The following is a 15,246-nucleotide window of genomic DNA, read 5'->3' on the forward strand; positions in this document are numbered from 1 at the left end:
TTTCTTTCTTTCTTTCTTTCTTTCTTTCTTTCTTTCTTTCTTTCTTTTTCTTTCTTTCTTTCTTTCTTTCTTCCTTCCTTCCTTCCTTCCTTCCTTCCTTCCTTCCTTCCTTCCTTTCTTTTTCTTTCTTTCTTTCTTTCTAGGCCAGCTCCACTGAAAGGAAATGACCAACTTCAAGGAAAACTGTTTCCCTTCTTTTCCCCACATTGTTTAGGTAGAGCTTGTAAATCAGCAAGAATCCAATTTAATTTCCCTAGGAAAATGTATGCAGGGAAGGAAAAGTTCCTCTGTTACCCTTTAAGGTCTTCCAGCTTAACTAAGAATTCAGTTTATCTGAGACATTGAATATGCATGAAGAACTGATATTGAAATTCAGACCTTTAAAGAAATATAAAGTATTAAGGCAGAAAGTTTTTATGCATTTTAGACAAGGAGACAATACATTTCCAAGGGATATTTGGGAGCTCTGATTTGGAGTGAGTTCTACGCAGAATTCAGAACCTCTGCTTTAAAGGCCCTGGTGAGAAGGATGTCTTTTTACTTCTTAGTAAGGGGGTGCCTTTTTCATATGGGAGATTGGTTTCCTGCTTTCAGGGAGACAGAGGAGGGTTTGAGTGTCCTTGCACCAGTTGCTATTCAAGTAGCATCAATTCAAAATAATAACTATGCCATTGTGGTACATTTTGGGCAATCTGACCTTGGCACCTATGGCTACCATGGTTTCTCTCAGCCTTGCTCATTACTCAGTACCTATTTCAGAGAGAAAGCTAAACATATTATTCTTACAAATACCAAGGGGCACCAGGGTGGCTACGTCGGTTAAGCGTCTGACTCTTAATTTTGGCTCAGGTCATGATCTCAGGGTCATGGGAACGAACCCCAATTTGGGCTCCATGCTCAATGCAGAGTCTGCTTGGGATTCTTTCTCCCTCTCCCTCTGCCCCTAATCCGTGCTCTACATAAATAAATAAATAAATAAAATCTTAAAAAAAAAATAAATAAATAAAAAATAAATACCACGCTCTTACCTGAAACTAATGTAATGTTGTATGTTAAGCATACCGGAAATTTTTAAAAATTATTTTAAGGGGCACCTGGGTGGCTCAGTTGGTTAAGCGTCAGTCTGTGGCTCAGGTCAGGATCCCAGGGTTCTGGGATAAGCCCCATGTGCAGCTCCCTGCTCAGTGGTGAGTCTGCTTCTCTCTCTCTCTCTCTCTCCCCCTCCCTCCACCACTCTGCTCTCTCAATCGCTCTCTCTCAAATAAGTACATAAAATATTTTTTAAAAAGCAATGCAATGGTCCTCTCTGGAATCAATGCACTGATAAGCATGCTTTCTTTTTGCTGACTCCCAGCAAAACTACCTGTCTGACCTACATCCTTCCCCCAGTGATGGAGCCGGCTCAGATGCACTGCTTAACCTGGAGGTGGGGCCAAAGAGAAGTGCACACGTGGCTAGAATGGGCTGCCTTGAGAGTGAGCCATAACGTAGCTGCCGGCAGTTAGAAACGAGCCTGAAGGACCATTAGGAATAAGCACTGTGATATTTAGTGGTATGGATTTTAGGTGTGGTATTGATATCAACTTCCTCGTACAAATGTGTTTAGACTCAAGCATGAGAACATGGGATCAGACAAAATGAAAGAAAACTGTGTCAAGTGTGAAGATACTAAGTTACCAAAGTTACTCTGAGTTATATAATTGCTTTGTCCCTTAGCCCCTCATTTCCACCTGCAGAACCTAGAAAACGTTCAACAGAGTCTCCACTTGCCATCAAAGTCAATCTGAGGACACAATAATTTAAACTGTAAACCCAAACTTTCCATTTTTTCCTAACCTGTGTTGAATACCAGAGATTTTGATTGCCCACTCCCATTTTCAGTGAGACTGCAGTAAGGATAGAGAGTAAAGTGGTGCATCCAGGTAATATTCTGTTTCTTGGTCTACTCTGTACTCCGTGTGTCAACTTTTGTCTGCCAGTGGACCTCTGACCACACACGGGAAACCCAACAAATACTAAAAGTGTAGGGTCTCTGGGTTGATCTAAGGAAATATCAAGCAACTTATAGGATTCTCTAAGCCTCAAAATGGCTCTTGATCTGCAAGGACTAAGGTAGCTGCCCCATCCTTTCCTTAGGGGGAGTAATTCCAGATTCCTGACGCATGCACCTGTGTATTTTTTAATTTATTATTATCATTTTTTTTAATTTCAGCTAGGCTCCATGACCATTGTGGAGCTCTAATGCATGACCCTGAGATGAAGAGTTGCATGCTCTCCCCACTGAGGCAGCATGAGTTCCCCCAGCATCTTTGAAGCAGGCATATACCATGATTTTCATGTTGGAAAAATAGTTCAAACTCTGGGACATGCCTTCAATCTGCTCCACTCCTTCTGGGCATGTTTCCTGAGTTCCTGCTGTGTGCGAGTCCTCTTTCCCATCCACCCATAGAAGACCCTCTAGAACGCAACCCAGGTCCCCTGGGATCCCTGTGATCCTTTCTGTGTTATCCTCTCCTGCTCTCAGTGTGTTTGTGCTTCTAAAGACACCTGTGAGTAGGACTGTTTTGGGGGCTCCTGGAGCTCCTTTGTACCCAGTCCCAGGAATGGGGAATACATGCAGTATATGACCGCCAGCCCCATTTATCTCCCTTCCCCAAAGGCACTCAGCCCTTCACTAACAGATGCAGCAGGGTGAAATCCCCATTCCTGGCCCAGGGGAGACTAACTCTGAAACAAATGTGACCCCCAGGTTCTCCTGCACCTGTCAGGACAAAGCTCCCCCACAGCTGCTGCTGGAAATCACACCTTACACAGCAATGAACTCAAAATGGTCACAGACCTAAGAATAAGAGCCAGAACAACCATTCAAGAGGAATACGTGGGAGAAAATGGTCAGGAATTTGCATTAAGCAAAGAGTTCCAAATCACTACAGCAAGAGTACAATACGTAAGAGAAAAACTGAAGATGAAGACCTTTTTTGCATCAAACTTTACCCCTGAGAAAAGGAACAGAGAAGCCACTGAGTAGGAGAAAATTATTTGCGGATTAAACACCCAGTGAGGACTCACATTCACGAGAGACAAGAGTACTTTGAACTCACTCAATGGGCAGAAGCAACACATTTGTTAAAGCCAGTTTAAGACTGGAAAACACATGTTACCCAAGAAGACACATAAGTGGTTCATAAGCACATAAAAAGGTAATCAATGTTATTAGTCCTCAGGGAAATGCAAGGAAAACCAGGTACCATTTTACACCAACTAGTGTGCCTATGTTCCAAAGACAATACCAAGTGGTGCTGAGGATGTGGAGAAACTGGACCGTCCTATATTGCTGGTGGGAACGTAAAATAAAAGAACCCCTTTGGAAGCCACTTTGAGAGTTCTTCAGAGTTCAACACAACTTGCCATAGGACCCAGCAATTCCACAACTAGAAATCTACATGAGAGAAGCAAAAACATATGTCACTCAAGGCTCCTCAAGTCTCCTCCTCTCCCTCCTCCAGCCCCCCTTCCTCCTCTTCCCCCTCTCCTCTCCCCCTTCTTCTCCCTTGCCCTGCCTTGACATCCTTCCTCACCTTCCCAGTCTCCTCCATCTCCTGATTTGGTTACCACTCCTCCTTCCTCTCCCTGCAGCTCTGGCCCCCCAAACCCTACACACACACCACCCCACCCCACCCCACCCCCACCCCCCAGCACGGGGAAGGCTGCTCCAGCCAGAGAAGAACATGAGGGAGGACTTTCGACCAGCCCGCAAAGCGCAGATACAGCTCTCGCTCTCGCTCTCTCTTTCTCGTCAGAACCTGGTTTGGAGGAGACAGAGGGCGATGGCTGTACCTGTGGAGCTCAAACCAGGCCCCACCACCTCCCCCAGGCCTGGACTCCAAAAGTCCGCAACCTCTGGGCCCTCGGGCTGACACCTGCCCGCAACACCCCACACGCTGAAAACATCCCGGGGCCTGCTGCTTCACCACGCGGGCTCCTAGGACAGGCATGGCGCGCCCCCTCGTGGCCGCGCGGGGAGGCGCCCAAGGGTCCCGCTGTTGAGGGCAGGGCCAAAGGAGACCACCCCTTGTGCTCACTTAGACCAGGCTCAGAGTTCTCCGCAGGGGGTTAGTGGGGTCCCAGGCTCCCCACTCTGCCACCGCCTTCCCTCCCTCCACCGCTGGGCGCTTCCCCCTGGGTGGGATTTCTGCAGTCAAAGTCGGCCTTGGGAGGGAAAACAGCCAGGTCTGGAAAACTAAACAGAACAGCTACTCTGAAGAGCCTAGCACTTGGGCAGTTGTATGGACATGGATGGAGCGCCCTAGGGTTCTGATTTGCCTTTGTCTTGATGGCACCTGGACGTAGTGGTTTACTTTTACAGGACTGTTAAGATTTGAAAAGATTGGGGGGCGGAGAGGGGGCACCCAACTTTCCTTGTCATCTGAGATCATAGTGTGCTGGTGGGCAGACTAATGCCCCTCCTAGGAGGTGCCCATGCTAATGCCAATGATAAGGAAGCAGAAGGCTAAGGGACAAAGCACAAGCTGACACCCTGCAAACACCCCCCCCCCCCCCCCAACACACACACTGCTGGGTGGGATAAGTTGGCCAGTTCCAGGAAGTTCCCAACTGTCTTAATGTTAATGTCCTACTAAAGGGAAAAACAACCTTAACTTGACAATGGCAAACACCTCCAGTATCTCCTGGTTCATCTTTAGCATATGAAATCTTTTGAAAACCTCCCTTTTTCCCTACCCCCAACTCCCAAGTATATAATGAGACAGGGCGCAGAACCCCGGGGCAGCCGCTCTTTCTGCCCATGGATTCTGTCCCTGGGCCTTTATAAAACCACCGTTTTGCACCAAAGACATCTCAAGAATTCTTTCTTCGTCATCGGGTCCAGACCTCACCCCACCAAACCTCACCTATATCCTAAAGTACATCATATGGCACCCAAACATGGGGCTTGGAGTCTTTTCCTCTGCACTTTGAGCTTCTCTGCAAACTGGGTGAGTACTTCCTCTCCTCTTCCTTTACTTCCATTCCAGGGGCTCTTGGAGGATTACAGAGTTACTGGAACACTTTGCTGTCCATTGCTTAGGCTGTAGTCCTCTCACCCGTGGCTACTCTATGGGGAGGAAAAAGCCTGCCTTTTGGCTGGAAGTTAGTACCCTGGTGGGAATGGTAATGAGACCGGGAAACTTTTTGCCCTCTCTTTATTCCTGTCCTTATACAAAGTTGTCTTGGGCACAGGACAGCCACCTAAGTCACCAGGACGGCTGCCAATCTTAAGACTCCCGCGTGAGGTTTCCTCCTCATTGGTCTAATGTGACCCCTCCCCCCCCTTGGCACTGGCCAAAACTAGTACCTGGTTGCACTAAAACCCACCCGGGGACCGTTTCCCGAGAAAGAGGCTGAAAGGCTACATGTGCTGCGATGCCGCGTAGAACCACGACGGGTTTCTGTCTTTACTGTTTTCGGTCAATGTCCTCTACTAACTACTTATGCTACAAAATTGGGTAATTTCCCTTTGTAAAACTTTTCTTGTGTTCTCCATGGGTTAAAAACAGTGGGTTCTTCAAGGCAAGGTAAAATAAGGCGTGAACAGAACCTTCTAGGCATGGTATTTCTGTCCATAGCTGACACCCATCGAGTCCAGAATACGATGGGGAAAGGGGGAGGGCAGGCCTCCCTCCTACAGGGGCCTTTAAAGGCGATAGCAATCATAGCGATTTTGTTTTGGGGGACGCCTTGGGTTGCTTTGACACCAGGAACCTCTGACATATCCTACTTGTGGGACACCACCTGGGAGTTTGGGGGGGCGGTGGATTTTCTTCAGTAATGGACCTTCTCTAGCATGGGAGCTTCTTCAGTCCCCAAGGATTCTCCCTTGGGATGCCTTTTCACCCACTGGAAACAATTCGGTTTGCACAATTTAGGAAAGAACTGAGCTCCTGCAACACTGCATGGCCTCAGTGGGATCTATCAGTTAGATCTCTTGGGCAGGAAACAGGGCAAATGGACCTGAGCTAACTTCATTGCGCGTACCTATGTCTCCATCGCCCTACCCCAGGGCCCCGACCTAAGGGCCTCCTGCGGAATGTGTTTACCTAGTAAACCCCCTCCTGACATACTGGATGATAATTATCTAAATAGGCCTCCTCCAGTAAACCTGGGCTGCTGGAGAAAACACAGGCTCTCCCAGACAAAGGGGACTCGCACTCTCTCTCTCTGTCCCTCCTCCTCATAGAGTTGGGGGCTTCTCCCTCACTCATTTCCCGGGTCAATGGCTGTGACTGGAGCCAACTGTGATTAGTCTACCTGGAGGCAGGGACGTTAAAGAATCTTCCCAAGCAGCTGCTGAAACTCCCTTTGTGTTGGGGAAATTTCCCTGTCTTCTCTGGCCCAACATGGACTGCCTATTCCCCCCTTGTCGGCGGGAAAACATGGCGTCTGCTCCTCTGGAGCTGATGAGCTCTAGAACCGGGAACGCTTGCTCTGCCTTCTGGCAGTGCTTCTCCTCTTCTGCCTCCCCCTCCCCCACCTCCTGACTCTGAGCCACCTTGGCTGCGGTCTGCAGAACTGGCTTCTAGACCATCCTCGGTGCCTCAGGCACCATGGCTCCCTCTCCTCCCCTCGCCATCAACGAGGAGGAAGAGCGCCCCCTGGACCTACCACCACCCACTCCAGATTTCCCCACCAGTGTCTCAGGTAAAAATTGGCAATGGGGAGGATCCAAGTGGAACATAATTCAGTATTGAAAGTGATTTAAGTTTGTTGGTTTAATTAAGTTAGACACGTCTTTAAAGGTATCAGCATGAAATGTGAAACTTTTGTTCTCTCGAGGTTTGCTGAAGGGCAAAAAAGCTCCTGTTACCTCTGTTGCAATTACTTAGCAAAAAGATGACTTAAAGTGATGGTTAATCTTGTCTGTCTCAAAGTTCTCATAGGAACTTGTTAAAAAAGCTTTCAAAGTCTTTGGGAACCTGAAACTGTAAAGTTTTGCTTGGATGGTAAATGGGATTGAACTCATTGGACATCTAGGTCTTTTCTCGGTGAGATAAAAATACCAAAGCCTTGATTACTGGATGTAGGTTTGTACTTTTGACTTCTTTTTGCAAAAAACGAAGGATATTTGAATCTGTTGGTAAACATGCTTTGTGCTGAACTGGTTCATAAATGTGCTCTTTAAAGAGTTTTGGTGTAACAGTTCATAATTGGTTACTACCTAGTCTTCACTAGAGTAAGCTTTCTAAGAGTGCGTAATTCTGCTAGATGTAACTAAGACTGATGCAAATAAGGGAAACAACTCTGTATGTAGAAACAAAGGAGATGTGTAAAAAAGGTATAAGGAATGGGAATGCATTTTTGTCGAAGGTCAAAGAAGGTAATATTGTCCTAAATAAGATGGTTGTTTGGGGACAAAGGTCTTGGGACAAAATCTAAATGCAAAAGGAAGTTGTAGAAGGTTTGTAAAGGGAAATCTCTGAAAAGGAATTTTAGGTGTGGTCAGGACAGACGAAGGTTGAAATAAAAGGATTTTAAAAGTACAGTGGTATAAGATTGAAATTCTCTCTCTGTTCAAAAGACAAAGTTTTCTTGAATTAGTGGTCTGCTCTTAATAAGAAATTGTAAACAAACTTTTTTCCTCTTTTGTCTGCCCAGAAAACCAGTTTCTATGTTTTGTCATTCTCAGGTCTTTGATTACTTGGTTAAAGCTTCTCAATGGGTGCCTGCGTGGCTCAGTCAGTCGGCCTTTGGCTCAGGTCATGGTCCCGGAGTCTCAGATTGGAGTCCCTCATGGGGCTCTGCGCTCAGCCCAGCCTGAGTCTGCTTCTCCTTCAGACCTTCCCCCACTCTCTTGCTTTCTCTCTCTCTCTCTCTCAAATAAATAAAATCTTAAAAAAAAAAAAAAACCTCCTCAATATAAAGGAGCTAAGCGTTGCTAGCAACTATATAACCCTACATATTTGCCTTTGGGATCTCTTATAGTCACCTTGGTTAAATAAAAATAATTAAGTTTTGTAATATGTAATCCTATTCAGGCATGTGCTTTAAAACGTTGAGGTTTTTTTTTTTTTATTTTTTAAAGATTTTATTTATTTGAGAGAGAGAATGAGATAGAGAGAGAGCATGAGATGGGGGAGGGTCAGAGGGAGAAGCAGACTCCCTACTGAGCAGGGAGCCCAATGCAGGACTCAATCCCGGGACTCCAGGATCATGACCTGAGCTGAAGGCAGTCGCTTAACCAACTGAGCCACCCAGGCGCCCCAAAACGTTGAGGTTTTTTAACAAACTTCCCAAGATTTAAATTGTAAATAAAGTCATTTTGACTCATTAGGCCTTTTTATTTGGTATGTTAAGTTACTCTGGAAGCTCTGTTAAGCCTTAGGTTACATTTGGGTAAATGCTATGATTATTCTAGAGATGATATGCAGTTCCTAAAGTTTTAGTACGTTCTGGTATAAGACCATCACTTAATAATTTGATTATTGAAGTCTTACGTGTCACAAAACTAACCAGATTGCCTTGCCAGCCATATTGTAACCTCTCATTAGAGCTTTAACCATGTCCATTTTTGAGTCTTTTGTCACTTATAGTTATTGTTCTTATTCTCTTGTAAAATAATTCATCCTCAAGGAGATTCATATAAAGAACTTTTAGGACAAATACAGGTATTCAATATCTTTAAGATCAAAAAATTGAAATGTAAGAATTTCCAGAACTAATTAAAGCTGCATTCAAACTAAACAAGAATAGTAACGTGGGACTAAGTAAATTGCGAAAAATGATTATAGGATTTTTTTTGTAACTCTTGGTTGAAACATTGCTGGTTCTTTAATATTTGCTTTTCCAGACTAAGGTGATTTTCTCTTAAGACATAAGTGATGTACAGAAATAATAAGACAAACCAAAGCATTTAACTTTTCTCTCTACCTGAACCCTCCAAAATCCAAAAGGTCTCTCAGTAACTATTCTTTCTTCCATGGCAGTCATAGTCATTTGTGTAAGTTCAATAAGAATCTGTTCTCCTTATAACAGGACACCATTGGAAACAGTGGTTATTTTACCAAGGCTTTGACTGGAATGTCATATTTGAGAGAGACATGCAGAGACTCAGCTGTGACCAAACAGCTCTAAAGAACTAAGGTTGACTTTATGAAACATGGAGCTATAAAGCCCCTTGGAAATGTTGGCCTGATACCCTGCTTCCAGAGTTTCAGCGGCCTCACTAGGTGAGTAAATGTCACTTCCTGGCAGGTGCAGGAACCTCCAGATACTTTGGGAACCTCATGAAGAGGAATTTGCCCCAATCTACAGGTATTGCAGGCAATTCTGATGGCAAGTACTTGGCTTGGCTTCTGGCCTGGAGAGGCTACTAAAAGTTCAACCTAGAGATTCCTTATAAAAAAGTTCCAGCAAAGCAGATTCTAAAAGATCAGTATGATCTATCACCATTCTTGCTGAGCTTCTGTAAATAATTTGGCCAAGTTTGTTAAAATTGGACTTGTTTAGTAAAATTAATTAGTCTTGATTTGGCTTTCTCTGGAAATGAGGGTTATCTTAGAGAGAAAAATTAATGTTTCAATAACCCACCTTTATGGATATTAAATCCTAGTTTTGATTATCCTTAAATGTTGTTTGCCTAAGCTAGACAACTTGATAAACTTTAGAGAAATTGACACAATAGTTCATGAATAGGCAATCTTCTTGCTTGTTATTCTGTGGGGATAATAACAGGACTCCATGGGGTTATGATTAAACACCTGAAAAAGAAAAATGGATTTGATTATGCAACAATTGTATAATGCAACTAGCACCTTGACCAATTCTGTGTGGCTGGGATGACAAAATCGCTCCTTAAAAGCCAGAGTGTACCCCACTCCATGGGGTTAACTGTGGATTTGTGGAGATAATGGATGACCCCACTTTCTTTATGATTGAATTAGATGGTACACTTAGGGATGCCCTTATCTCTTGAGACAAGTCTTCTCTCATTTTCCAGTGTTTCCTTATAATTAGAATATTGTTAAGGCTGGACCTCAAACAAAAGGGGCTTCTTGATGGTTTTATGACTTAGTCACATTTATCCTAGAAGCCACCTCTATTGAGTTACAATTGGAAACAAAGGCTTTTGCCAAGCCTACAACAGCCCTCCTGGTAAAAGGAGCCTCCAAGCTCACTGTGGGACAGTCCCTGACCCTAATGACTTCACATCAGGCCCAGAGTGTCTTAGAGACCAAAAGCCACCAATGGTTGATGGGAGGCTGACTTATTAAATACCAGGCTATGCTTATCGACATGCCTGGAATTATACTTACAACCTGTCAGACTTTAAACCCAGCTACCCTTATGCCTGAGCCTGACCATTGAACTTCCATGGAGCATAACTGTTCAGACATTACTGATCTTGTTCATTCTGGTCGACCAGATTTAAGATGCCCCTATTAAAAATGCAGATGACAGTTGGTTTACCAAGGGGACTAGTTTCATGGAAAAGGGAATAAGAAAAGCTGGGTATGCCATGGTCGGTCTAACTTAGACTATTGAGGCCAAAGCCCTGTCAGCAAATACATCTGTCCCAAAAGCAGCTAATAGTGCCCACCGATGCTTTGTAGTTGCCAAAAGCCTTAAAAATTAATATTTTACTGACTCCAAAATATGCCTTCCTAGCCCCATATGCCCATGGAGCAATTTGAAGAAAAGGGGATTATTATCAAGCAGTAACTCCCCAATCAAATGTGGGCCTAAAATTACTACACAAATTCACAGGATGGCTCTCCAAAACCAAATAGCCCTTGAAGTCCCGACTGCAGTTCAAGGAGGCCCAAAATTAGATGGCTGGCTCCTAATGGACCCTAAGGGTTCTCTGTGGCTCTCACTTGTGTCCCTAGCTTCCCCCAGGCTGGATAGCCCACCGTTCTCTGGGTTTTGCCTGGATACACAGACGCATTCTTAAAACCATTACCAACCCAGCCAACCTTCCAAATTTAAAACAATGGTGGACATGTTCTATGTCTCATTGGTATGACCAACTGACATCCATCTCTGTTCCCTCTCTGAGACTGGAGGATGTTGTTTGGCACATGGAAGCTCCTAATAAGTACCCGGTCAAAGCCCTAAATGACACTCAAAGTAGCATTTCTCTATTAAATACTGAGGTAACACAAATGCATGATGCAGTTTTTCAACATAGAATGGCATTAGATGTTTTAGCTGCTGCACAAGGTAGAACTTGTGCTGTCATAGAAACAGAACGCTGTGCATACGTTCCCGATGACCGCAGAAATATTTCTCGGTTTCTAACTGACATGAGTACTCAAATTGACACTTTAAATGATCTCTCTTTCCTTTAGTGATTGCTTTAAACTTGGGTCTTTGATTCAGACTTCTTTTTCTCGTTATAATATTAGTTGTCATTTCCGGAGTCTCCCTGCCCGGTGCCAAGACTCCTTCATTGACGTAACTTCCTGCTGACAGATGATCCTTCCTACTCAAGGAGGTTCACATATGTCGTCCGCATTGGATTCAGCTGCCCCCCCCTTTCGTAACTCCCCTTTATGCTCCCCAACTGACCAGTATTGACCCATAGGTAAGGACATCTCTATGCCCCTATTCAGCAGGAAGAAGTTACAGAAGATGAGACCTTCAACAACCTTAAAGATTTAAGGGTTACAGTTGTTCAGCGGTGAAATGATGACGGAGCAGAAGGCTAGCTGAGGATAAAGCACAAGCTGACACCCTGAATCCCCACCCCCCAGTCCTGGGTGGGATAGTTGTGACATTCCTCCAGGAAGCTCCCAACTGTCTTAATGTTAATGCCTTGCTAGAGGGAAAGACAACCTTAACGTGACAATGGCTAGGCCTCCCCTTTTCCTGTGAGTCCTCTCTAGCATTTGAAAGTTCTTTTTTTTTTTTAAGATTTTATTTTTTTATTTGAGAGAGAGAGAGAGCATGAGCAGAGGGAGGGGCTGAGGGAGAGGGAGAAGCTGACTTCCCGTTGAGCAGGGTGCCTGATGAGGAGCTCGATCCCAGGACCCCAAGATCATGACCAGAGCTGAAGGCAGACGCTGGATGGACTGAGCCACCCAGGCTCCCCTGAAGTTCTTTTGAGAACCTTTTCCCCTACCCCCAACTCCCAAGCATATAATGAGCTACCACTCACAACCCTGGGGCAGCAGCTCTTTATGCCCACAGGTCCTGTCCCCGTGCCTTAATAAAACCACCATTTTGCCCCAGAGACATCTCAAGAATTCTTTCTTCATCGTTGGCTCTGGACCTCACCCCACCAAAACTCACCTGTATTCCAAAACCCCATCACAAGTCACCTGTGCCCATGTTCTGTCCCGCAGCAAAAGGGACCCTGCCGAGGTGCTATGTTAAGGACCTTGAGATGGACAGATGATCCTGGATTCTCTAGGCGGCCCCCTGCAATGACAAGGGGGTCTTAAAACCCAAAGAGGCAGAGAAGGAGGTCAGAAGGAGGCTGTGTGAGGGGGACTCTGCCTGCGGGGGCTGGGGCTGGGGCTGAGCATGGAGGAGGGGCCTCTAGGAGCTGGAACAGGCAGAGAGACTCACTGTCTGCTTAACCAAAAAAATAGAAACTGCCAGTTATTTTACCAGCAAAAACGGGATTCGTGGGGAATAAAAGGGAAAGGCGATTTCAGACAAACAGCTGTGGCAAAACCATAGGCCAGTCCCGAGAATAAAGGGGAGGTAAGCTCTTCTTTTTGGAGAGAAAGGGTCAGTTGGGAAGGCTGTTATAAAAGTCCATCGGGGTGAACTGTGGGTTGGAAGTGTGCTGGCGACTCCCTGGGGGACAAGGCTAGCGTTTCTTACTCTGGCCGGGTTAGTAGAGGCCTATCCATGTGCGATGTCAAGTCCCTGTAAGGTCAGATCAGTCTCTTCCCCTGGGGGCTGCGATGCCCTAGGAGGTAAGGAGGGCAGAGGAGCTCCCTTGCTGAAGCCTCAGGACTGCATTTTAATGAGGTTTCCCTTGACTTACTTCCACCCTCTCCTAGAGCCTCCAGAAGGGAAGGTGGCCCTGTGGACATTGGATTTTAGTCCAGTGAGAGCCGTGTTGGGACTTTGCACCCTCAGAACTTTAAGATAAAACATGTGTGTTCTTTTAAGGTGCTATGTTTAGGCGACTTGGTACCACAGGAATAGCAAACCGATGTAATCGTCTAGCTCATTCACCTCAGCAGTAATGAGATCTGGGGGATACGATAAATTCTGTACAAATTCTGCAGGTTGTCTGTCTTAGGTCGACAAGTCAAGGGCTGGTTTTATTCGTGTTTACGTGTTACGTGTAGGTACCTGCTGATGGGATGTGGGCCCGGAGCGAACGGCCAAGGAAGAATTCTTGAGGCGTCTTCGGTACAAACAGGTGGTTTTATTAAAGTTCAGGGACAGGACCCCTGGGCAGGAAAAGCTGCCCTGGGATTGTGATGACTGACTGATGATATACTTTACATTGGGGGTAGAGGGTAGAGATAAAGAAGTTTCCAAAGGATTTTTAGGTGTTAACAGAGACTTCCAGGAACCTGGAGGTCTGGCTATTTTCTAGCTAAGGTGCTTTTTGCCTCTGACGAAACATTACCATTAAGACGGTTGTGAGTTCCTGGAGGAATGTCCTGCTCCACCTGTCTCAGGTATGTATCCATGGGCTGCAGGTTGTAAGGAAATTTACTTTTACCGACATTTCTTTTGCCTTGGTTCTCATCACCTGCCATCTTTTCTCTTTCCATTCTTTTCCCTGGGATTCACAGTCTGTTCCCTGCAGGGGCTCAGCAAGGTTCTTATGGGAATTGGTGGTCACACAGAAAGATTTTTAATTTTTAAGAGTGGGCTGTTACTCTCACGGGGAGGGGTAGGACATAACTTACAAAAAGGTGAATATTGGACAATCCTCCCATCAAAGGTACATTTTTGTTGCAATGAGTTCTCTTAAGGCACAGAGCTACTTTTCAACCTTCACAAAGGGTGAAATAAAGAATGGGCTTTAGGGCTTTTCCCCAAAAGAGACTGGATCCTGAGCAGAGTGAGGTTTATATGACACCATATGCTTTTGCTTTCCTCAATGTTATGTACTGAAAATGAATTTTGTAGCAGCAGTATCTGAGTTCTCCACTGATTACTGACTATCCCATCAGTGCACACCAGCCCTGGTGGCACAGGGATGGAGGACAAATTGCTGGGATGCTGGAATCACCACAGGGCAACATGGTCTTGCACTTGGTTTGTCTTTCTTTTTTTTTTTTTTTAAGATTTTATTTATTTATTTGACAGAGAGAGAGGGAGGCAGACAGAGAGAGAGGGAGAAGCAGGCTCCCCGCTGAGCAGGACCCTGGGATCATTTCTGAGCCAAAGGCAGGATCATTTCTGAGCCAAAGGCAGATGCTTAACCGACTGAGCCACCCGGGCGCCCAGCTGACTTTCATCCATTCGGCTGATTGGGCCAGCGAGTTCCTCTCTGTCGACGGCCGAAGGCCTTCGTGGAAACACTTGAACAACAGAGCGTGAGAGCAGATGGGCGGTCACTCCATCGACTGTAAAAGTAGGGGACAGCCCTACCTTGGGTGGGAGTCTTTTCTTGGGTCTCTTTGTTACTGGTGGTGGTGGTGATGGTTGTGAGGATCATATTTGAGGGTTTTGTTTGTTGTTACTGTCCGTGGTTTTAACTCTGTCTAGGAAATAATTGTGGAGTGGTAGTTTTATAGTAATTCTTGGAAAGCAAAAGGATGTAACTAAGGACTCTTCCCAAGGAATATTTGCAGATCTCTATGCCAACATTTATGGAAGGACTTATACACTTTTCAACTGAAGGTTATCAGTGAAAGTAAAACAACTGGGGGCGCCTGAGTGGCTCAGTCATTAAGTTTCTGCCTTCGGCTCAGGTGATGGTCCCGGGGTCCTGGGATTGAGCCCCACCATCGGGCTCCCTGCTCAGCAGGAGGTCTGCTTCTCCTTCTCCCTCTGCATGCCGCTCCCCCCTGCTTGTGCTCTCTCTCTGTCAGATAAATAAATAAAATCTTTAAAGAAAACTATTTATACTTTTGGGTCAATGTTAGAGAACAACAGTTTTCAGCTGTGGTCTACAGCCCACCCGCATCAGAATCACCTGGGGTATTTATGTAAGAAATGCACATTCTGGGGCCCCACACCAACGAAATCTCTTGGGATTGGGACCAAGGAAGTGGCTTCTGTGATCTCCACAGCTGATTCTAAGGCTCTCCAAATCTAAGAACCACTCTCTTC

This window comes from Mirounga leonina, unplaced genomic scaffold, assembly GCF_011800145.1.
Source record: "Mirounga leonina isolate KUSES-001 unplaced genomic scaffold, KU_Mleo_1.0 Mir_507, whole genome shotgun sequence".
NCBI classification, from domain to species: Eukaryota; Metazoa; Chordata; class Mammalia; order Carnivora; family Phocidae; genus Mirounga; species Mirounga leonina.